General features: G+C 32.0%; 1 protein-coding gene across 13 annotated transcripts in view; it reads left to right on the top strand.

Moving 5' to 3' along the window:
* The window catches only part of Mgat4c (MGAT4 family member C), a 732,252-nt gene that overhangs the window by 286,551 nt on the left and 419,797 nt on the right, over positions 1 to 25,904 (top strand). For 7 of the 13 annotated variants that reach the window (XM_021246531.2, XM_087192571.1, XM_021246530.2 and 4 more), the window contains one exon: positions 16,019 to 16,129. The exons of the other annotated variants lie outside the window; for them this stretch is intronic. The gene's annotated coding sequence lies outside the window, so the exon portion shown is untranslated. The remainder of the gene's footprint in view (positions 1 to 16,018; positions 16,130 to 25,904) is intronic. 13 annotated transcript variants of the gene reach the window in all.

Here is a 25,904-nt window from a genome sequence, read left to right as displayed (position 1 = left end):
CTAAGACTTAACCCTTTCGCATTGTATTAAGATAACATGTTTCCCTCACCACTGAATAAAATAAGACATAATACTCTTTGGCATGTGTATTGAGAAATCAGGCTATTTCTGCTGTGGCTTGGTTTACTATTGACATTTTCTGATGGTTATAACATTAAAAAATGGCAAGTAGAAATTTTAACAGTTTAAGTGCTGTGAATTAGATTATTTGCTCTCAAACTATTCATGCCATCTATTCCTCAGGGAAGAAAAAGCTAACAGGCTATATTTCTGTTTACTCCTCAATTAGCTTCAGAAACATAGACCAATATACTGTGTTTATTATCAACATCTGGACACACACACACACACACACACACGCTCTCTCTCTCTCTCTCTACCCTGTGATGTGGTGAAATAGTATATGACAATAAAAAGTGGTTCAGAAAAGGCCACAAACGTTCAATCAGAAAAGTGCTAAATATTATATTTAAATGTGATATTTTTAAAGGACTATGTTCTCATTTAATTGTTGTTTTTTGTATTCTTGCAAAGTGCTGGAATCATAACCTTAAACAATGGTGGTCCATTGAATTAAACAGTAAAACCTCAGAATGGAACAAAATTTTCCTGCTACCTTTTTCTGAATCCTGCTAGGTCGGCTGAAGTAATTAGAGAATAGGTTTATTTCATATAATTTCAGCTCTTTTTACCACTCCAGATGTTTGAAGAATGGAAAACCTTGGGTTACATGTCTTAAAAAATTACTAGATGTCAGTAGTATTGATTATGTTGTCATGTTTTATCCTGCTAATTCTGTTATATACTTTGAAAAGTGAGAAATGAAAGTTACATAATGAAAACTAATAGTAAGAAATTACTATAATATTATAATGAGTAGGCTACTTATGAACTAGTTTAATTCTATTTAAATGAAATTATTATATATTGAATTCAATAATTCAAAGGAAAAATTTAAATCCTTGATTCATCTATGAATTTGTAATCCTGCTAGAAAGTTCATCTGTTTTGTATATCAAATCTTAATCTGGATGACCATCTTAATCTTAAACTGGATGACCATCACAGTTACTAAATCTGATTGAAATTAGGATTTACCAGATTGATTGCCTACCTGAGATTTTAATTCAATCCTCAAAAACAGGATCTAGGAATTTGATTTTAAAAATACTCCTCAAGGATTTCTTGTGAAGTTAGGTGAATAAATCTCATCTGGCAATATTGGAAATCATTATTCTACCGGGTGGTGATGAAGTTTCTAACACATAAGACTAACGATAGAGTGGTGGAAATTGGATGCAGTTTGAGACCATAATGTTAAATGAAATAACTCAGACAAGCTTAAATAGTACATTGTTTTTCTTATGTGAAAATCTTAGTATATTAATAAAGTATGGAATAGAAGATAGATAATAGGAAAAAGAAAGGGTATTGTAATCTAGATCAGACAATGTATCTAAAAATGTGCCTTGTTAGTAAAATTATCTTTTATGTTTTATATGTTCTTTGGCTTATTAATCTGATTTTTAATCTATATTTATGATAAATAATTATATTATAAGATAAATACATGAATCTGATGATGCAAAAAGAAAAGGGGATATATGGAAGTACTAATTCTCTACAGTGAATATAATCATTATGTACTACAAACATGTACTAATAAAAGTCAATAAAAATAGGTAAAAAAACCAGAATTGGTATTGGTTTTTGAATTTGCTATTGGTTTTTGCATCTTTTAAAATATTCATTTTTAGCTGGATCTACCTAAATTTCCTCATGTATAGCTATATAACCTGACTCTATATAAGCATGCCTCCTCTCTGAGCTTTACTTAGTAAAACAATTGGACATTTTTGCAAAAGTGAACAATCCTGAATCAAAATTTTCAATCCCCACAGTACCAAAAAAAAAAAATTAATTTTGTTATCTCTTAACTCCTCAGAATGGTACTGTATACTAAAATACTAAAACCCTTTGAAAATATCAGAGCTCAAAGCCAAACAAGATCATTTCTCCTCTTGATATGAGCTTTTGTACTGCAAGTCCCTTCCCTTCATTTTTCTGGCCTGCACTCTGCCTATTTATTTATCAAGTGGCTCTACCTGGTAAGCTGTAGATAATTATAAGTTGTGTCACCATTAGATATTTCAAAATAGTCCATATTTCCTATGTCATGTTCTAGGCGAAGATAAAGAAAGATAGGTCAATCGTCTTACATAAACTTGGAATCACATGGCTTCATAGAAGTCAAATTACGATCATATTTGCAAGGATGGGCTCTGAGATGCATAGTAGGAAGGTCAAGCTGCCATTTACTGACCTTTGATGGAATGAGTCTATTATGAGATAATTAGCACTGAATATCACCTATATCTTTGCTGCTTGGTGACTTTGACTGTATTTTTTTTCACAACCAAGTGAAGTATGTCCTAAATAAATTAAATAGGTTCAAGCTTTCCTTTGCATTAGCATTGATCATTAGAATGAACAGTGTGAAGATATATTAAAATACTGCCTTATTTTTATCAAAATTTCCTACTATTCAGGGTAGGAGCATATTTTTCTTTAGCATTTAGATTTAACAGGTGAAGTATTGCTTTTCTCTTTCCAGCCACATTAGGACCACATTTGTTATATACCTCAGGCAGTCTTGAAAGCTTTTCCATTTTAACAGGATTCTTAGTAAATGAATAATGTCAGACTTTGCCGTCAGAGTAAGGAGGTGATCAGAGTTTCAAAATCAGATATGATTAATTTTAGAAATCCCAAACACCATTGATAGAATAATATGTATTTGCAAATATTCCCCTACTTGTGCCTGCAAACCTGGATATATGAGTTTTCTTGTCTCTTTGGCAGTTTTAATACTTTACTATTTCTCTAAGTGAATTTGAACTTATTCAGAGTTCTTTCAGAGGTAAACTCAAGCACCTCTGTGTAATACTTGTCACCAGGTTCTTTTCCTAAATTCTGACTTGCAGAGAATTAGGTTTATAAAGGCTTCATTGTCCCCATTAAAAAAGTCTTCTTTTGTAAGTTATTATTCATTTTTGTGTTTTCAGAAATAGTTTAAGAGGTTTAAAAAAGTACATTTTCCAGTAAAATAATTGAAAGAAAACTTTCAGTCATTTAACAAGGAGACATATTTGATAATAGGAATTAAACCAGAGTCAACCTCTCCCAGAGGAGCAAAAGCTTTCCTCAGATATCCCTCTCACAAAGAGCAATTCAATTAATGTGTTACTATGTATGTCCATTGGCCATCAGGAAGATAGGAAATTGTGGTGAAAAGTTGTGGTACATGTTTGAAAGAGGTCTTGAAGATATACCTACATTATTTGATATTGGAGTAGAGCAAAAATTAATCCTTTTGAACACATTGTCATGTAGGTAATTCTAAATGTAAATGGCCAGGCGATCTCTTTTCTCTCCCCTTGGTTCCTTACAACTTGAGAGAACACAGGGTAGAAAAGAGAAACCTAATCACATGCTTGTTAAGTAGGAATAAATTTCTGGGACAAATTTGCTTTGGAGAGACAAGATGTGTAGCTAAAAAGCTGCCCCCCCCACACAATCTTACAGTGATCCTTACTATAGTCCTAGAAGCAGAAGTCTTTTTCCATAATTTTAAAGAAAGTCTGCCTCTCTGAACTAAGAATCATCATCTACCTGCAAGCTTCCCTTTCTTGCAGGTAATGCATAGATGACTCTGAAGGGAAGTTGATTGTTGGGCCAAAAAAGGCAAAAAATGACCAGGACAAAGGCAAAGCACTGTAAATGAGGGAGCTTAACAAATACTGGAGTCAGGCTGGCAGTGTGGTGGTAGAGTAGCCCTACTCTAACCTGGCACTAGATGTTTTGTTTTGTGACAAAAGAAAAACAGCTCATTCCAACATTAAGGTTTCCTGTAGGCACAGCTAAATGAGCTCCTATCACACCAATAAAATGGAGTGTGATTATACATACTTCTGCTTTTTTCTTAATAGTCCAAAATATTTACGTGAAGGTATAATATTTTAGGGATAGAGCCATTTAATGAGTAGCATTCAGTATGAAAAATGATTGTTTAAACTTAAAACTGTATCTTACTCTGTGGTTGGTATTATAACTTCATATTCTTTCATTTGAATACTATATTCTACCTAACATTATTTTGATGGTAGTAGTCATGATTATTAATGAACCAAACCAAGAAAATCACAAACTCTGTCCTCTATTAAACACTTATTAGGTGGTGTGCAGTGAACTGTACATGATAAATATTTTTATTAATGACATTTTTATCCTCATTTAAAGAAGAGAAAACAAGAATTACAAAGTATAAATAATTTGCTAGATTCTAATTTTTGCCTGTAGTGTAGTAATTGGTATTAGATTTAGTCTTCCACTGAATGCAATAGGAGCTTGAAAAAATGAGAAACTGATTTTGAAGGCATCAAAGCAGTTCAGGATGTGGGGGACCAGGCTCAGGAGGAAATACATCGAAGTACATGCTTCATTTCCTCCAACCTCCCCCATCCCCTCCTCCTGGGCTTTTGCTAATCATGGCTTGAACACAAAGTCTGGAGAGAGAGATGCAGTCTATAATTGATCACAGGCTCACAAAGATAGGGAGAAAAATATTGGAGTCAAAGCTACCAAGCAGACAATATTTAGGAGTCCAGTATCTCAGAAGAAAAATAAAGCTTGCAGAATTGAGCCCAAATTTCTGTGTGCAATATGTCTTGAGTCGTTTATGTACCCACTGAAGTGCACCTTCATGAACTAAATGAAGAGAAACCAAGAAGAAAACATCTGCTAAAAACAAATCAGGAAACTTGGCAGTCACACAGCAGGAAAAAGTCAGAGATTGGAGTTGAGGGACTCATAGCCCAGGGTGACTCCGGTTAATTCTCTCTCCTTTCAGTACAGATGCCAGAAAAGTTCCAGCTGGCAGAGAAACAACACCAAACAGGTCAACATTAACTGAGTTAGGTGACTTGCCAGTGAGTTTCTACCTGCCCGAAATTAAACTAATGTGTATTACAACAAAATAAGGACAAATTGTTGAAAACCAGTAGGAAGATTAAGCAATAGAATAATCAGCCATGGTACCTTGTTTGTGAAATTATCTGACACAGATTTATCATTGATCCAAGCAAAAGGGTGCTGAGAGAATAGAATATTAAAAATTTTGACAAAGAACGGGAGTTCAAAGTATGTGTGCTTGTGTTTATACGTGTGTAATGTGGAAATTCTACAAATGAAATTTCTGACCTACAATAAAGAATTCAATAGGTAGGTATAAAAGGATTGGCATTACAGAAGAGAGGATTACTGTCTAATCTTCTTTTAACGCCATCTATGGAATTAGAGAATATCCATCTTGCAGACTGGAATTAAAAAACTAAACCAAACAAACAAAAGAATGAGAGTTTTGTGAAATTGGAGTCCTAAAAGAGAGAGAAAATTTTATGGAAAAATAAAATGTCAAGAAATTCTGAACAATCATTTTCTAAATCTGACAAAACATGGTAATACCAAAGATTGAAGAATGAAACTATAAAGATACCAACTATGTGGGAAATCTAGCCACTCTTACTAAACCTGCTGAAAAACATACACAAAATTGAAAAAAATCTTTAAAAGAAACCTGAAAGGATATTTGGTTAAAAAATCAAATAATCCTAATAGTTAATGCATCTTCTTTATAGATTTATCACATATTTAATGAAAAACCAACTTAGTAGGAAGGGTATATTTTAATATCTACTGAAATATATTTATATACTTATATGTATGTATATATTCATTTACATATATGTGATATATACATATTATGCATATATACATGGACATAAATACATATATGTAGAAAGAGTATATAGAGACAGAAAGAGAAAGTGGAGAATGAAATTTTTAAGAGAATGAGGAAATAGTAAAGGTAAGACATTTGAGTATTACTCCTCATGTACAAATAATTAATTCCAAGGGATCTTAAACCCAAATGGAGAAGAAAATACAATGAAAGTTGTATTTTGATGGAGAGAAGAGAAAACTAGCAGAATGGGAGAAGATATTTCCAAAGGTATTTGTCAGATTCATCTGGAAAATAAATTAATATCCAGAATAGGTGGAAAACCAAAAATATTCAAAAGCAAAAAAAGTGACTAAAAACAAGCTAATGATCTGAATAGATATTTCTCAAAAGAAACCATATAAATGGCCAAGAAGTATATTTAAACGTGCTGGTTAGCCATAATCATCAAGGAAATGCAAGTCAAAACCACAGTGTGATATGTCATTACTCTACTTCCAAAGGCTGTTATCAAAAGGAAAAAATAAATGCTGGTAAGAGTGTGGCATCTCTTACCCATAGCATTAATGGTAATGTTTGTTAAGAAGGTAGATATTAGAATGCTTGGGGTGAAGTGGCTGGGGACTACATGAAAAAAACATTTTGTTCCCCTTCCTTTTCTAATAACTGGCTATGAATGAAATCCAGAGAAGCTTACACTTTCAAGACATCATCCAGTAGAATGTAATTTCCTCTGAGCATACTGTTAAGGTCCAGAGCCCACAAAAATTGTCATACTTGGGTGGGGTTTGTCAAACACCTCAAAGTTTCAAAACAAACCCTATAGAAGAATTTGACCTAGGCAGGCAGTAAATGGGAAGCCTCTTCCCTCTGAATTTTGTCTCTTCTCTCTGTCGATTGTTTCCTTTGCTGCGAAGCTTCTTAGTATGATATAATCCCATTTTGTTTTATTTTTTTGTGTATCTTATCCAAAACTATCTACACCAATATCTTGAAGTGTTTCCCCTATATTTTGTGTAGTAATTTGGAGTTTCAGGTCTTACATTTATGCCTTAGATCAATTTTAAGTTGACTTTTGTATATGATGTCAGATACAGGTCTGATTTCATTCTTTCACATGCATGTATACAGTGTTGCCAGGACCTTTTATTGCGGAGACTCTCTTTTCTGCAATGAATGCTCTTTGTGCTTTGTCAGAAATAATCAGCTGTATGTATATAGATTAATTTACACATTTTCTATGTAGTCTATGTGACTGTTGTGGCTACTACAGCTTTTTAGGTTGTTTTAAAATCTGTGTAATGCCTTCACATTTGTTTTTTTGCTTAGGATTGCTTTGGTTATTTGGGGATCTTTTGTATTCCATACAAATTTTATGGGGTCTTTTCTTTAGTTCTCTGAAGAATGTTACTGGTATTTTGATGGAACATGCATTGAATTTGTAGAGTGCTTTGATTCGTATTGTCATTTTTAAATATTAATTTCTTCTGTTTCAGGAAACTTGGATATTGTTCTATTTTTTTAGCTGTTTTATAATTTTAATTATAGATATTCCACTTCCTTTATGAAATTTATCCCTAGATATTTTATTTTTGGAGCTATTATAATTGCTTTCTTGATAACTTTTTAAACAAATATGTTCTTGTTCTATAAAATCTCTACTTTTTTGTATGTTGATTTTGTCACAACTGATTCCTGACCAGGGAACCAAAGATGTTGCATCTGGGTGAGAAGCACCACTGCTCTGCTGTCTAAGCAGCCCACCAGCATGGTAAACTCAGCCCTAATAAAAAATTAGAGGGGCAAAGTTTAAGGAAGGAAGACATGTCATTTGTAACGAGATAAAGAAAGGGAGAGGAAAGGAGAAGACAGATAGGCACCCTGATAAGAAAGAATGAGGATAGGGGTCTGCAGAAAGATGGAGGACCCATGAGACTTTTGCTCTTGGCTGTTTTTATTGGGGAGTGCTCTCCCCACCCCACCCCCGGTGGACTTGCCATAACTGGATTGGCTTCTGGGCACCGTGGCCTAACATCATTTCTTCTGGTGGTCTGTATGCAGCATGTTGTCTGTTTGTTTGTCCGTGATCTACCTTTTAAGGCCTGCTCCTTTGGGTAGACAGCCCTTTGGCAAGTGGGAACTTTATTCATGGTTAGCTTACAGCTAGTAAGGATCATGTGGATATTTATTGTACTCTATAATGACCCCAGAGTGAATAATTTAGTAACTAGAGCGAACATACACACACACACACACATGTGTATGTTAGTGCATAGGTGTGAGTACACACTGTCTTGAAGCTACTCAGCCCTTCTCCCTTTGGTTCCCCTGTATTTTTTGGAGGTGGGGCAGCTTATCATTTATGTACTTGGCTTTCTCTCTGTGTCCTGCCTGTCAGCTCTTTTTCTGGTCTCTTGGTACAAGTCCCAAGGTCTTTTGGTGCCTTTTAAAATCTGGTTTTTCTCTCTTTTTCTACTCCCATCCTTAATCTATTTCCCAGGAGAATTTTTCTAGTTGAGTTTGGTTCTAACCCCTTCGAGTTTAGCTAGAAGACCTACTGAGACACCTGTGTTATTAAGTGTTCAGACCCCTGCCCCTACAATCTTATATCCCATACCTCTACTGAATTTCTTTTATTATTCGGAACATTTTTCATGGAATGTATTCTTCAGAGTTTTCTAGGAATAAAGTTGTTTCATCCATACCTCCTTCCCAAGTTAGGTGCTCTTTCTTTCCCTTGCCAAATTGCTGTTGCCAGACTTTCAAGACTGTATTGCATGTGAGGATTCAAAGTGGATGTCCTTGTTTTGTTACAAATCTTGGAGGAAGTACTTTTGGCTTTTTTTGTGTGTGCTTTTCAGTTTTTTTTTTTAAATAAGATATTGGCTATGGGTTTTTTACATGCAACTGTTATTGTGTTGAGATATGTTCCTTACGTATCTAACTGTTGATGCATTTTATTATCAAAAGATGTTGAATATTACTGGATGCTTTCTTTGCATCTATTAAAATAGCCTTAACAGTTTTTGTTCCTCATTCTGTTGCTATGATATATTATGTTTATTGATTTGCAAATGAACTGTCCTTGCATCTGTGAGGTAACTCCTACTTGATCATGCTACATAATCTTCTTTGACATTCTGTTGGTTTGGAGTTGCTAAAATTTTGGAGACTAGTTTCATATGGGTTTATTAGCTATGTTACTTCATAATTGCATTTTTGTTGTTGTCTTTGGTTTAGGTAACAAGATAAAGCTTTTGTTTAGTTTTGGTATCAGGTTAATGCTGGCCTCATAAAAAGAGGTGGCGGTTTCTTCCTTTTCACAGATTGATACTTCTACATTCATGTTTTAGGCTCATTTTTCTCTAATTTGGCTGGTAAACATAAATTCTAATTAAACACTATCCCCTGGGCAATTTCAGGTGGCTACCTTGTCAGTGTCACAGGAAAATATATTTCTTTGAGTTCAGTTTTTTTGAAAGATTTATTTCAATCATTTATGCCTTCAAAAATAATTCACTGAGCACTTTCCATGCAGCAGATATTATTGGAAGTTCTAGAGGGGGAGCAAACCAATAATAATCTCTCTACTAGTACTTCTTTGTGGGAGGGATTTGGTTCATAAATAAGTAGTAAATGATATAAATTTCCAATATATATGAATGAAATGGAGAACATTAACATGGGATAGGGTAATAGCTATACTTAATTTAGGATGAATCTGTAATTTAATCAAGATGAATTTTGCATATACAAATGTGACTGTCTTAGGTTAAGCTTACAGAAAACTGACTCTGAAGCAAGGAATTGGGTACAAGTAGGTCAGAGAGAAGCTGTGTGGATCACTGCATCATCCAGAGGATGAGGAAGAAAGAAGCACTCCCATTAACTCCCATTCATGGAAAGTAGCTTCAAGGTGTCTTACCCTTTTTTTTTTTTTTTTTTAAGAATTTTCAGCTTTATTTTACTCCATTGAGTTGGTATAACATTTAGGACATTGGATGTTTCAAATACTTTCATATTTTAAACACTTACAATAGATAACCTTGAATTTATGCAATTTTGTTTGTATGAAAATATGAGCTCACATGTGCTATAAGGTGTCTTACCCTTATGCCTACTCTGTATAGTGGTCCAGCATGCTCCTTTGGCCAGTAGAAGCCTTAAAAATCCCGTGTGTTTTTTATAAGTACTCTTAGGCATAGAGGGGAACCAAGATTAGCACAAGAAAATGGACTGGCCCTCAAAACTCTGATGAAGAGGCACTTTGCAAAAAACCGAAAGAGGTGAAGAAGAACATTATGAAGCACATGGAAAAGAAGTGTTCTTGGTTCACATAAAAGCAAGTACAAAGCCTCTAAGCAGGCGAATGTTGCTTGAAAAAGAGGTTTCATTCTATTTATATCTATGTTTTTATGCTTCAAGATGATGAGTGGCTGAATTGAAAACTGTGACACTAGACAGGAAGATTCTGAGTTGCTTTCAATGTGAGATACATAGTAATTATATTAGCAGTTTAAGATTTGATAAAAGAAATTCAGATTGCATAAAGAAAAAATATTTCAAATATTTAATTCAGAAGGTTGTTAGAAATTTTCTTGGAAATATGCGCAATGCTGAAGTCTCAGAGTTCGAGAATAAGCATCAATTCAGAACCATACATAGATTTAATTTTATAAAAATATTGAGGAAAAGGTCAAGTACTAAGATATGTTGGTTAGTTGGTAGGAGAAAAGCCAACATTATCAATGTGTGGTAATCTTCTAAAAAGTTTATTATTAAAATGATGTCAGTGAGTATTGGAGGATACCTCAAGATAGAAATAAAAATAAAAAAGACAAGTTCTTTTGAAAGTGGAAGATAAAGCACTTAAAAGACATTGTAGAATGTTTTGACATGTTCAAATCATGGCACAAAAGAGTAATGACAAGAAACTTGAACATTCTTGTTTATTTTTTCTATTTACTTTTCTTTCTCTTTTTGGTCTTATCTTTTCCTATCCTGTTTTCCCTTCGTCTTTTGGCTATTCACGGTAGTCTCTTTTTCCCGAAGGATGTATAGAAGAAGACTACAAAGCCAGTCCATTTATACTAACAGATCTTAAAATGAGATCAGACTCTGGTCAATACAAGGGCTTTTCATTGACGGCGATTCATTAAACTCGTTCGTTTTTTATATTATCCAATGTAATGTTTTTAATGTAATGGTAAACAGTAATCTCTTCAGTTTATTAACACAGCAGAAACACTGGTGTTTCCAGGCCTTTATCTATTTTCCACTCAGGTAGATGTGCTCGGGGACAGTCATACGACAAGTAGTACTCAACCAGAGAAAGGGCATGCTTTTGAAATAGTGATCCTGCTCTAAGGTCACTATTCTAAAGACCTATTCTTAGGGTTGCTTTCTTGTTATTCATTTTTACACCATTATATTTCAATTTTATCTTTATATAAAACACTGCAGGGACAAATAAGCATCCTGTTACTAAGGAATAATATGGCAATACTGTTTGATTAGAACATTTTTATATAACTGTGTATAGTGCTTATGTTTACAATGTATAAAGGTCTATTTTAGCCACTTCACATTCAGTGTCTTTTTCTATCCTCACAATAAATCAGTAAGAATTGTATTCCAATCTCCTTTTATCAGATAAATGTAGACAGTAACAGTAAACAACTTACTCAAATTTGTAGATACAATAGTCAAACCTGTTTCTTTGCTATATGCCTGTGATATTTGCAATCTTTCTATCATGGATCATTGCATCCATTTATATCAGGATGAGTTACATGATGTAACTCCAAGCCCTGTTAGCAGCTTTCATCACATTATATAAAACACGTGGAAATGGTATTAAACATGTGAGTGAAACAGCATGAAGATAACATAAAATACTACCTCATGTTTTTTTTTCGTTGAGCAATTAAAGTTAATTAAGGCACAAAAAGAAACATTTTTTTTCCCTAATTCAGAATCTCAAGAAGTTTTATAAACAGAGAATGTGAAGTGAATCCACATAATATCTGTTGTATAAATGGGATATTTTTTGGAAAATCACTGCATTATTACCATGTCAGTGTCATTCAGAGTAGGTTTCCTATAATGACTATTTACATAAATGACTATTTCTTTACTGGAACATTTTAAACTTATTCATGTGGTTTACTTTTGTTATAAGAAGAAAATGAACCATTGCCTTAGCAATATTTTCACACACATTTTCAGTTAAATGTTCACTATAAAATAATCCATTCTAAATAACATATATTGCAATAAATTTATTGTATCTTTTAAACATATGAATTCATAAATATATAGGTATATATGTTTTATTTGAACCATAATACATATCTAGGAAAATCCAAACTCTTAAGTCAATAATGTAGTGAATTTTGGAATGAATATTTATTTCTGTGTAAATATAGCCCTAACAGGGAAAAAAATATCATTTGGGGAAATGCCTCTTCATATTTATTAAAGTTATTTTATCTCAAAGATAATCAGTAGGTTAATTTCTCTTTCACCTTAAATTAATTTTAACCATTCTTGAAGCCCATCTGAATAGAAGTATGTGAGATGTTGACAATCTTTGTGTGTGGAATCTCACCCCCACATTACACTTGAGGCTCACCTGTGTTGTCGTGTATAGAAATAATCTGTTCCTTTATATTGACTCTTTTATTCTATTTTGTGTATATTCCAAAGCACACTCATTCATTTTAGCACTATTTTATAATTTTGTACTTCCAGTTGTTGTCTACTCAAAGAGAGCTATCACTGAAGCTCAAGGAAGAGAATGTTTGAAAAATGAATTAACAGATTTGAGATCAGTTAAAAAAGACAGTCTATATTAATGGATTGAGAGATAGTGCTGCTTTGTAAGACTGTCTTGATAAGATATTAGAAAGTGAGAAAATGGATAATTTGTGGTATTTTCCAATGAAGAAGTATGGTTATAGGAAGAACTGAGCAGATGAGAAGGCTTTATGATTAAATACATGGAAATATTAAAACAGGACTTTATAATGATGACAGTGATTCATTCAGAGGGCAAACAGATACAAACAAGAACAGAAATGAGAAAGTTTCCTGGATAATAGAAAAAGATTACAAGTGAAGTAGAAAATTCTTTGGTAGGTAGATGTGGTGGTTGAAGCACTGAGTGCTCCTATACAGAGCTCAGTAAACTTTAAGGCAATTCTATCCATAAAAATTAGAAAAATTCTTTCATTTCATATTCTTCATCAGAATTTTGAAGTAGTACCAATCATCAGAATTTTGAGTTTTTACACAGAAAGATTCAAGGTGCTATTATGAGACAGAGTGCTTGGAATTTCACTTTAATCATTGTTTTGGCTTTTGTCAAATTTATATTCTCATTGATGGAAAATTATTCAAAGAAATCCATGTTATAACATCAAAAATTTATGGTGCTGTAGACTTAACTTGCACAAATGAACACAGTGGGAACATTGGGAAAAAAAAATTTAAATCACAAGAATACAAATACAGTTTAAGTCGTTTATCAAATATTATACTTGAGAACTAGAGTAGTTCATTTTCTCCTTATCTTATTCTTCTTTTACATATCATTTGGGTGACAACATCATTAATAACTCCTAGTGGAAAATTGACTTTCACATAAAAACATATTGTAATATTTCAGCCATTTTAAATCTCATTTTTGATTAAAATATCAATAATGACTATATAGAGAAACATAAGAATGACAATAAAATGACATATAAAACTATAATCTTATTTTATAATATTAATAATTTCAGACTCATTTTAAATGATTAGCTCAATTTTGATAGTGAAACTTTTTTTTCAAGTTTGAATAATAAGCATCCCTTTATTTGCTGACTGCCATTACAAAAACTGACTACATTAGCAACAAAACTGTCTTGAGTTGATGTGAGAGGCAGTTACTCCCCCAAAGTGTTAAGTAAAACAGTGTACAACCTCAGTATTAAAATGTTAAATTTTACATTGCCTTCACCACTTTGATCTTCTGAACAATTGAATTGAGCAAAATAAGGTAAAATATTACACGTTTATCTTCAGGAATATAAAGGTCTAATTATTCAAACAGTTTTTATTATAAAACTAAACCCTGAAGGTGTGTACAAAGTTGGCTTCTTTTTAAAATTTTACCTTTAAATCAGTAGTCTGACAAGGGTGAGAAAAGACAAAAATCTGTTCAGTGTTAAAGAAACACTTTTAGTGAATTGAAATACGTTTCAATAAACATAAAAAGTAATACTTTTAAATGATTTGATCTGTTAATCAATTTATAATACAACAATTTTCCATTAATATTGTCCAAAAAATTTTGTACTTTGAGCTCATTGTTTTGATTTCCACACTGAAAATTACATAAAGAAGGGGATAGGGGGAGAAAAGGAGACATGAAAAGAATCAAGATGTGCAAGGTACATGCACCAAATCCCCACAGTGAGTGTTATTATTATGTACACACTAATAAAAAACATTAAAAAGACAATTACACAAATATAGTGAGGCTATTTGCCTTAGCAATTTAAGAAAATGCCTGTCACATTGAAACTCAATATGTAATTTTTGAATTTTAATGACTATTTAATAGATTTACCTTTCAGTTCGCATCAAAAATCATAAGGCCTAGAAAGAGATCTTAAGATTCCTCAACACACCACAACAACAAGCACATTATATTCATTCCCTAACTGTTTATCTATATTTTAAATCACTAAAGGTTATTACACACAAAAAAATGTTAGATGCATTCAACAAAAGAGTTTTTGGACATAATTGAATAATCTCATATCTCACAGTAAAGATTTTTGTCAGATTTTCATCATTTGAGCCTTAGTTTTCTCACGTCTGAAATGGAACACAGTAATGTGTTCACTGTTTTGATAAAATAATTAAATAAGAAAACATTAGAGGAAAATGCTCTACAGGCAAATGTTACCTAACAACAAGAGATGACAGTCGACTGATGCCAACCTTAGAAAGCAGTCTATGGAGCTTCTACCCCATAGCATATCCATCTAAGTAAAATAGGAAGAAGTTTAATCAGCTGATTGTTTGAAAGATCAGGAGACTGAATTATAATCAATCTTTAAGTGAGACTGGTATTTAAAAGAGAAATAAGAAATGTTCAGTGCTTATGGCAGTGGGTTTTTGATTCAAATCTCATTAAAAAATGACCAGCACCAAGTATTCACCTAAAGAGTAAAATGTTTACTTACTTGTGGGGATGCAGATTGCAATAATTTCTACTTTTAATTAATCATATAATCATTATAGGGTCATAACATATATAAAAATGCAAAACCAAAACACATGAGACAAATTCCTAGTTTTCAAAGGATGGCCTTGCTGGTCCTTTTAACCAGCCTTTATACACATGGGGAAAAAAGCAAAGATTATACCCTTATGTAGTCTGTAAGATCATCATACTGCTCAGATCAATAGTACAAATTGAAACTGTGTTTTTCATGGAGTCTTATTTTTTGCTCTACTGTTCACATTCTCTTGGTAAGAAGAGCATGCCACTCATAGTTATAATCAGCTAATGTGCCTATAAAAATCGAATGTTTAAAAATCAGAACAAAGCCCAGACCGTCATAACTCGAATAAAAATTAAAGGATGTGATTGTGTCTGGGCCTCTTTGAAGGTTTGGGCAAAGGAACAGTGGAATATTTCATGAGACTCAGGGACGCAGCACAGTTGGCCTCAGACTGTGGCCTATGTGGAAGGCACCATTAATGTGGTTACTGTGTGAAACAGAGATACGGAAACCTCATTTGACATTTCTCAAATGGCAAAGGAAAGAGACTTAATAATACTGGTATCTCATTAGCATATACATGGTGACTTTTAAAAGCCAAGACATACAAAGACTAAGTAAAAGTATCAAACAATGTTGCCTCGATTTAAAGTCATGTTTGTGTATTTTTAAAATTCTTAAACCCACTTTTGAATGCAAAGGTGATGACATCCTAGTGGAGCTGACACTCACACATGCATGCTTTCTTTAAAGATATTAATCTCAGCATTGAATGAACTGAGAAACCCAAACAGCCAGAACTGAAAGTAGAAATGCAACTGGCCTATTTGGAAAAAGTCTACATGGGTAACAGTGACTAGATTCACCAGGCAAGTGCCATCATGATGAATGTTTACAACAATTTTTTGAGAGCCAATTATACTGCTTTTTTGTGCAGGGACTGGAGATCAGCCAGATCAGTTGTGTGTACAAAGCTGCTTTGGATCTGTCTTTTCAAATAAGAGCTGCTGAAAATGCTATAGCAAGGTTGAAGCTTTATCCCACTCTGGTAAGAGAAGCTTTTTTTTTTTCTTTACTGTGGTGAGAGTTTGATAAGAAATCCTTTTAGAACATAATATGTTCAGGAAGAAGAGAAGGCGTTCTATGTTACAAGTTATAAAATACTTGTTCTTTGAATTTTTTTTTCATGATTTTTGCCATTGCATTATAGCAAGAGGAACTGAAACGCAAAGTCCTATTGCACATGTTGAATTTGTACTGAAAGTAGGGGAGGCTTAAACTATTCTATTTTCTGAAATGTGAGGATATTTTATGTTTAATACAGTAGAGCTGGTTAGGACAAAGAAAAAAGAAAAAGATTTATAGCAAATGCAGTAAGAACTGATATCCTGGCTGAGAGTGAGTCCCTGTGTTTCAGCCCCCCAGAATATGAGGTTATTAACGCTCAGCAGCTAATCACCACCACAAGACTTTCAGACACATTTGAATGCTCTTCCCCTTCATTTTAAAATTTGGAAATGCTGGTGATAGTACTCTGGGTAATTTTGCTTTTATTTGGCTTTATTATTTTAAATCTCAATAATAAAACTGTACATCTGTTCAAAGTACCAGATTCTCTTTTTCACATAAATTTTTTGGCCTGGAATGTGCTTTGGTATACACACAAAAGTCTCCACCTATCACAAACTCTACAAACTTACAAACTCTGTGTAAAAATGACCAGAAAAAATGAGTAAATAACCTTATATACCTACATACAGATATCTAAGTGTTTATGCACTTAAACATATGTATGGTTATACACATATATACATATCTATGTGCTTATACACATAAACGTGTATAATTATACACATATCTATGTGTTTATACATATAAATCCTGTACTTATATAATTAATGTGTGTATAATTTTACACAGAATTTACGTGTATAAACACATAGATTTGTGTAGTCTTATACTCACATGTTAACTGCATATAAATACATATAAAAGTTTTGTATATGCACAATTACTTTTGCTAGTTACAATTTGCACATTATTTCATAGCAATCCTGGTAATTTTATAGTGTTCAGTTTTATTCCCAGTTTCCTAAGTATAAGCAACTTCTAACATCTAATAGGTTACTAATAAATACTAATATTCCTTTATATCAAATGTCTATTTATTAATATTTACTTTGCAATATGTTTCAGTGGGAGAAAATATGCAACTAATAAAAGAATGAGAACATAAAGTATCTATAAAATTTTAATGAGAATGTAAAATATGAGGTTGAATTATTAATACAGTGAATTAAAAAAAATTAGAGTTAAAGACTTTGCCATAAATTTCACTCAAAATAGACTCCTCACTTGAAACACACTCATCCCATCATTCTTGGGACTTTCTTAAGCAGTTCTGAAAGTCCTTTTTCATAGGTATTTTTAGTTAAACTGTCCTGCATTGCATTGTCCTCAATGTCCTAAACTGAATCAAAACATTTACCCTTTGTGGTAATTCTGACTTTGAGGAAGATCCAGAAGTAGCACTGAGCCAAATCTGGTGAGTAAGGTGGCTAAGAACACACCATCATGTTTTTATTTGGCAGATGCTCTTGCAAACAATTGATCAATGAGGGGCATTCAAAAAAATGGTGATTATTTAAATAATACATTTATTACAGTAAAAGAAACATTTTTCTTAATGCCCACCAAAAGCCTGAATATATTTCCCCTCACTTCAAACGTATTTATCACATTGTTTTTGGCAGTTTGTCTTTTACTGTAATAACTTATTTTTTGAATATTCAGTGTATGTTTCTCTGACTCCTTTTGTATGCTTGAAAATAATTTATACTGAGAATTTGGCGAAAAACAAATAGGAAAGCGAGCACAGAATCAGGAAGAGTCAGTGATAACAATGGATGTGTTGAGAATTAATTTTTCAGATTTAAAAAGTAATTTCACCCTTTAATGTAAGAGCTTACCAAACTCCAGAAATGACATTTTTGCTTTCTTCCTCTTTTAAATTATGCATGCTTTTAATACAATTTATTTTTAGTACTAATATGAATGTTCCACTAAAAGAAACATAAGCTTTACTCTGAATGCGATTGTGGAATAAAGAGGAACTGGAGAAAAACTAAAAATCCTTAATTATATTGCTATGCATACAAGCAATTAAAGAAAAAATAATAATTGCTTTAACACTCTGAGGTTTCTGCCGTTTAAAGACTGTTGTTGCAGCCACATGCAAAAAAAAACAAAATCCCTTAGGTTCTGTCTTCCCTACTTCTGAAGACAAACTTAGAAAATATGTCCTTTCAAAGCAAAATAAAAAACATTTTAAAGTATTTTTATTTCAATATTTTTTATTTATAAATTTCTATAATAGAGATGTTGAACAGTTTTTTATGTATTTATTGGCCATTTGTATTTCTCCTTCTGACAACTATCTCTTCATTTCAGTTCCTCATTTTTATTAAGATTTTTATTTGAGGTGTCTGATTTTTTTTTGAGTTCTTCATTTATCAGATGTTAGTCCTTAGAAAGAGGGTTAATAGCTGGGAAGTTTTTATTTACATTCTGTAGGTTGTTTTTTTATACTGTCAAGTGTCTCTTTTGCTGTGGAGAAGGTTTTAAATATGATTTCATTTATTGATTCTTGGTATTATTTCTTGTGTAATTGGAATTCTGTTTAGAAAGGCCTTGCCTTTGCCTATGTCTTTAAGAGTTTTACATATTATGTCTTCCAGTAGATATTTTTCTGTTTCATCATTTAGATCTTTGATTAATTTGTATATTTAATTCCAACATTTGAAGAGAAATAAAAAAAATAATTATATCTCTTAAAATTTAATATAATTTAAAATCCAAAGCTCCAACTCATGGAATACATAATTTAAATCTTGAGCAGCTAAATTTTGGATTGTAAAAGAGATTATTGAAAAAATTGATAGGAGCAAATGGAATTTTAAAATCTCTATGCAACTACATATCTGTACATTGTATCATTTGTCTATTTATCTATCTTTGTGCATACATTTTTAAATTGCAATGCAATTTTGACCAACTATATATAGTTGTTGTATACAATGTATGCAATGATATGCTTTGAAGCAAAGCTGAACTATGATCTATATTCCAATTTTGTTTAAACTAACTTTACTTGATATATGATGCAAAAAAGCATTGTATAGTAATTAGTAAGGACAGATGAACACAGAATCTTAGAAACAGGATAAAAGGCAATGTTCAATGATTTATTGAAAATATTGTACTATGAGCAAAAATTCATGTGCTTATGAGAGTACTTCTAACCATTTTGTTTTGTATAATTTGATCAAATAAAATTGTTACCAGAATATAAAATTGCTTCCTTATAAAATTGTTAATATCGATACAGTCACTACATTTTGTTTGAAGTAAAATAAATTAGAGACTTTGAAAATTCATCCAGCTGTATTATAGTATCATTGTCCTCAAAGTCTCATTCTTATATATTTTTTCATGATACACTTGGTAGAAGATGAAATGATCTAATATATTTAGTACCCAACAGTATTTGAAATTTAATTATTGACTTGAAAATGGGTCATAGTTCCCTTGATATTAAATTGCAAATATTTGTATGTATCATTTCTGTGAATTTCCATGTAGTTCCATATAAAATCTCACTAACATTTTTAAATAGCTATGGAAAATCTGTGTATACAAAGCTTCTCACCTAATTGTTGTCATAACCTACAAGTAAGTAATTATTCTTCATGTTTGTTAATAGAATAAACAGGGTCAGTGGGCTTAAGGAACTTTACCAAGATGACAGAAACAATTAAGATGCACAATAGGACCAAATGCTAAAAATAAGGTCATCCTCTCTTTATATCCAAGTTTAATCTCCTATCAGTCTTTAGTTACTTCAGTGTCTGAAGTGAACAAAACTAAATCCCCAGTATTTGCCTTCAGTGAATGCTTCTTCCAGTTTGATCTCCTGTGTCATTTTCAATACTTCTTTCTTTTGTCTATACAGTCATCAAAACACTCCATCTATTTTGTATACCAGGGATATAGAGGTTTTCAACCTTACTACGTGAAGCTTTACATTTGGAAATAAAAATTATGTTTTTAAAATGTAAATATAACCCTAAATATTTATAAATACAAATCTTCATTCTAATAGGCCAACTACTGTGTTTTCATCACCCCAAATCAACCAATTAATAAATTCACAATGCTTTATTTTAGCATTATTTAGGTATTTAGAAGGAGAAAAAAAATGTTTCAAGAAACAGATATAGTGTTTTCCTGGTGCTGCATTTACCCTGGGGAACTCCAATTGCATATTCTGTGAAAAGGATATCCCGTTATGCATTACCAGTGTCACTTCATTTCACCTCTATATACTCAGGGTGTCATTGTCCAATTTCTGATAAAGTATCTGACACTGTCCATTCTTGTTCTATTTCGGTTGTCTTTAACCTATAGTTTGCATCTTCTACACTCTGATACAAAACTCCCTAAAGGCAAATGGTTTTTATAAATATAAAAGTCTTTCTTTTCTCTGTTCCAAAACGTCTTTGAAAACATTTTCCAAAGCTATTTCTTTATATCTCTTCATCTTAAATTTAGCATTACTGATGTAAATATAGAGTAGTGTCTTCCTGTAAGCAGAACATATGTCACTGATAATTCTAGTTATTAAACTACTAGAAAGCAAATCCTACATAAAACCTTTATTTTAACTAATGGAGAGTGTATATGTATGTATGTGTGTTTTATGGTCAAGAAACATAAAATGGACGAGTTAATATTTACAAGAACTTTCTTTGGTCACGGGTATTTATAGTAACATAAACTAAGGCCAAGCCTAACATAAAGAAAAAATGTGCAATTAGTCAAAATAGTTAAAAAAGAGGCAAAGGGGAAGTAAAACCTTAATCTCAAAACTTTTCCAGTCACCTACTGAATAATATCTTGGCTGTTTCTATGGTTTGGCTAGTCTAAAAAAAATGGCATTCACATCCATATTAGTGGGCATAAATTTTCAGTTCCTTTTTATTCATATTAGGCAATGTGATTGATAGTAAGCAATTATTAGATCACATGGTAGGAATGTGTTTAACTTCGTAAGAAACTGTCATGCTGTCTTTTAAAAATTGACAGTAGTGTTTAGTGAATAAATGATAATTACTGTCACCCCCACTACCTTGCCAACATTTGATGATGTCAGTGTTTTGGAATTTGGCCCTTCTAACAGATACATTGTTATCTCCTTGTTTTCATTTGTAATTATCTTATGTCTTATGATATGGAGAATCTTTTTATATATTTGTATATATTCTTTAAGTATACACAGTGATACATTCTTTGATGAATATTTCAAATATCTGTGTTTATTCCTTGATGAGATATTTTGAACATCTCTATGCATTCTTTGATGAAGTATTTTTAAGCATTTTATTCTACTTATTTTTTAATAAGGTTGCTAATTTTCTTATTGTTGAATTTTAAGAGTTCTTTGTATATTTTAGAGAACAGTACTTTATCACAATATATTTTGTGAATATTTTAGATGTGTTATGTATATATACCAACTCCTCAAGGTGAGTGCATTTATTATGTATCAAAAATCATAAACCATGCTTTCATACTTTCATGCAAAGTGATAACTGAAGTAGCATTATTTTTCAATAAGCCATAAAATTAAAGAATTGGTTTCTTTAAAATTCCTAGATCCAACATTTGAAAACACAGTATTTTATATAGAGCTTGTCTTTTCATTATCTTGAAAAATATTACAAGCAGAAAAATTTTAATTTTAATGAATTTCAGCTTCTCAATTCCTTCACTCATAGACTTTCCTTGGTGTTTCATCTAAAATGTTATCACTATTTCTAAAGTTAACTATATTCTCTTTTAGAGGTTTTATAATTTATGTTTTATATTTGGTTCTGTGACCCATTTTGATTTTTTATTGTAAAAAGTATAAGTTCTGTTGTCTTGATTAATTTTATGCACATAGATGCCCAGTTGCTGAAGGACCATATATACAAAAGGCTATTTTATCTTCATTATATTGACTTTCTTCCTGTACTGAAAATCAATTGACTATGTTTGAGTGGGGGTAGTTCTGAAATCTATTAATTTCTATTAATCTCTATTAATTTATTTGTCTATTATTTCACCGACACCACATTACTTTGATTATTGTAGCTTTATAATTAGTTTTCCAATCTTTATTCTGGATAAATAGTCAAATATTATTTGGAGTGGTACACTATATGGTTTATTGATATTCCTCAATAAATGTAATTGTTGCTTTTTGAAAGCATTCTGATGTTAAATATATTCTTCATAAGAGTGGCTGGGACATTTTTCTAGTGTTTCTTTTAATCATAACTCAAAGGAGCCTACCGACCACTTGGACATCACAAATCTGAAAATCAAAATAACTGTGCCATTATTGGCATCTTTCCCTGTATTTTTCCTCTTACTTCTCTTGTTAAAATATATGACTACCATGTAACGGAATCTGTTTTCTTCACCACATTTGTATGACTTCCCCCAGGCTTTCTCCATTCCCATTAATTTTAATATTTAAATTTAAAGTAAGTTGATATACAAAGCATGGAGATTCAATAGTGAAATAAAAAGATGTTGAAGTAAAAGCATTGTAGAATCTAATAAAATATTACTCAAGGAAGGGGGTATTTTATTCATTAACCAAAACTCGAATATGCTTGTCAAGTGTATCCATTTTGTATCAATGAACGTATACAACTCTTCATATGAAATAGGATTTCACAATAAGATTGCTAATGTTTTAAAGATACAATGATGAAGAATCAAGATGTCTTACGTACATGTACCAACTCCCCACAAGGAATGTAATCATGTACTGCAAACATGTACAAATAAACATCAAGTAGAAAAAAAAACATGGATTAATGGCAAGCAAAACATATATATAAAGGCTGATATAAGTATAAATTATTATTATTAATTAATTTCAACAATATATGTTACTCTAAGACACTAAATCGTGTGTAAAATCTGTAATGAGAAACTTTTAGTTCTAAAAATGCTGGTTCAACACTCATGATTAGTTTTTGGAAAACCCAAATTTTAATGAATTTATGTGCATGCAATACTCCAGTCTTACTGGAAAAAGAACCACCATGTAAATTTCTTTCTGGTTGGTGTAAGGCAGTACAAATGTTTGAGTAGAAGGCAATAGAGAGTGAACTCAGTCCTCTGTAACAATCGCCAATTACAGGGGTAAAGTGGCCAAAACAGAAGTATAAAGTGTATAACCCTTCTGAAAATATCAATCCAGTGTACTATTCATTTATGTTAAATTAGGATGATTATCTACATGGTCATTATTCATACCAAGATGTGGAGCTGCAACTTTACCATGTGGATTTGAATTCAAATTAATGGCTGTGTAACTTTGAGCAAATCACTGTCCTTTTGAGCCTCACATATAACCTCTTTAAATGGGTGTTCACACAGTAGCTACTTCACTAGGCTATTAAGAGAATTAAAAAAAAAATTAAATGGGAAAAGTTAGCTTGTGGGAGTGTTTAAAATGATGAAGAGGTTCATGTCCAGTCGTCTTCATGCGGGAATCAGTGGGTGTCTGTGATTCTAGGACACGCAGACTTCTAGAACTCTCAGCCACTGCGCACTCGGCTATGGAAAATTCCATTAATGTTTGTAAAATTAAAAGAAAATAAAGGTGCCAAATATTTTGTGAGGTTTACCCAGAGATAATTTTTATTTAAAAATATTTGTAGAATGATACATTAAAATTCTAGCTTAAATGATTTTATTTCACTTTGAATGGCCTTAGCACATTTAAAGCGGTTAATGTTTACCATTATTTCATTTAGCACACCTTGATTGTATATAGTAATGACAATATAACATTTGAATACAAACAAAATATTTTATAGTCAGAGACACTCATTAGGTAAGTAATATAATAAAGTTAGGAATATTTTCACATTTAAACAAACATGAGAAGCAGAGAGTAGTAAAATCGCAGGAACATGCTGATTTTCCAATTCTTCTTGAGTCTTTTTTCATAGCTGTTTTCAAAAAGACCATTTTATTGTGATATTTGTGTGGAGTACTTTCCGCCCATTGTATGTCTTTCTGCCTATATGGCACAGCAAAATGAACAGGTGATAGCTCCCAGCATTTGACACTGGTGGAACAGATTAGCAGTAGTCTTGACTTTGACAAATCAGATGTATTAAGCTTTGCTGGAGGGTGATACTGCAGAACACCTGGTTGGTCATTGTACCAAGATGCTCTTATGTTTTCCACAAAGAAAACTGAGCACTCTCAGAGTAATACATTGAAATGGTACTTAAACCTATGCATCCAAAGTTTTAATTATTTTATATTATTCTTGAGTTTGTCGTGCCAGCCAAGGTATTATTTCATATCATTTTATAAAGAGAAAATACAGATTTTATGTTTCATTTCAAAATGCGAGTTACTGTGAGTATAAAAATTGTTTTCAATATATTACTTCTTTCACACAGGAGTTGCTTTTTGGCCAGAAGATTTAAGCTACATTGAATTCTTACAACCAGAGCTGTTAGCATGTTTGTGGTTTTACATGAAATAGCAATTTTTAAGATTGTCAAGAGTTGAAAAATGATATTTTTCAAAATGTATGACTCCTTCTGTGATACTGATTCTTTTAGCTGATCTGTGAGTAAGTTTTCAAAGGAAATTGGTTTCTCCTAAATTCTGCTTTTAATTGCCAACACATCTACCTAGGTTTGTCAGTGTTCCAAGTTCTTGCATATTAGTTATATATGTTCCGCCAGAATTTTGTACCTCATTGAACCTTGTGTTTAAGGTAAAGCAGAGCAGGAATAGAAGAAGGACAGGAATGGCAAAAGGGCATGTGTGAGTAAAGAAGTTGTAGGGTAAGAGAATGTTAAGTATGAATTCTATCACCACTTACACACAGTTGTGTCCCCTTTATTTTGATCATATAGCATTCTATATTTGTCTATCTCTACCTTGAAAAACTCACTGATACAAAAATTATCAAATTTTTTACCAATTCAATAGTAAATTAGCTTCTTATACAAATCATGTCCATATATGTAAGTAGTTAAGTGTGACTTACAGATTAAGATTCACAATTTCTGCTCATGCTTTACATTAATATACATTTTATTTCCTTGAATATATGTTAGACATGCATATCTTATATAGTATTAAATTTTTCTCTTTACGTTCTATGTTTGATCTTACATCCATGATATTTTAAAGTATAAGGCTGCTTAGAAGATATGAAATATGGTCCTTTGGCAAAATGTCTTTCTGAAAAGCTATTTAAGTTAAATTTAATTTAGAACAGACATGTCTTGAGAAGAAAGGATATAAGTCTCAGTTGAAGTCAATACTTAAACACTAATAATAAATTTGATGTATGTATTAATTACACAATATCTGGAAATCTAAATCTCACTATACTAGAAAAAAGTGGAGCAATTATCTTAAGCTTGGATATGTCCTAAACAATTTTTGTGTAATTGATCATCTAATCATTAATAAAAATAGAATATCAGCATTAACAAAATGCTTAATTTTACTTCTGACATACAGAGACGCTAGAAATTTAGGACAAAGGTCTAAATTTGAGGTTTGTGTGTGTGTGTGTGTGTTTTATCTAATAGAACTCTTCAAATTCTGACTCACATTACATTTTGTTTGGTTTACAATGTCTCATTATATTTTATTAGTATGTAAGAAGGCCAGAAATGTGTGCCAATTTGAAAGAATATTCAGAGCTGTAGCCTCTATATATGAAG

Source organism: Heterocephalus glaber, unplaced genomic scaffold (genome assembly GCF_053883595.1).
Source record: "Heterocephalus glaber isolate CG9 unplaced genomic scaffold, H.glaber_assembly_v1.0 deba00001572, whole genome shotgun sequence".
Classification (NCBI taxonomy): domain Eukaryota; kingdom Metazoa; phylum Chordata; class Mammalia; order Rodentia; family Bathyergidae; genus Heterocephalus; species Heterocephalus glaber.
This window is presented reverse-complemented; position numbering and strand designations above follow the sequence as displayed.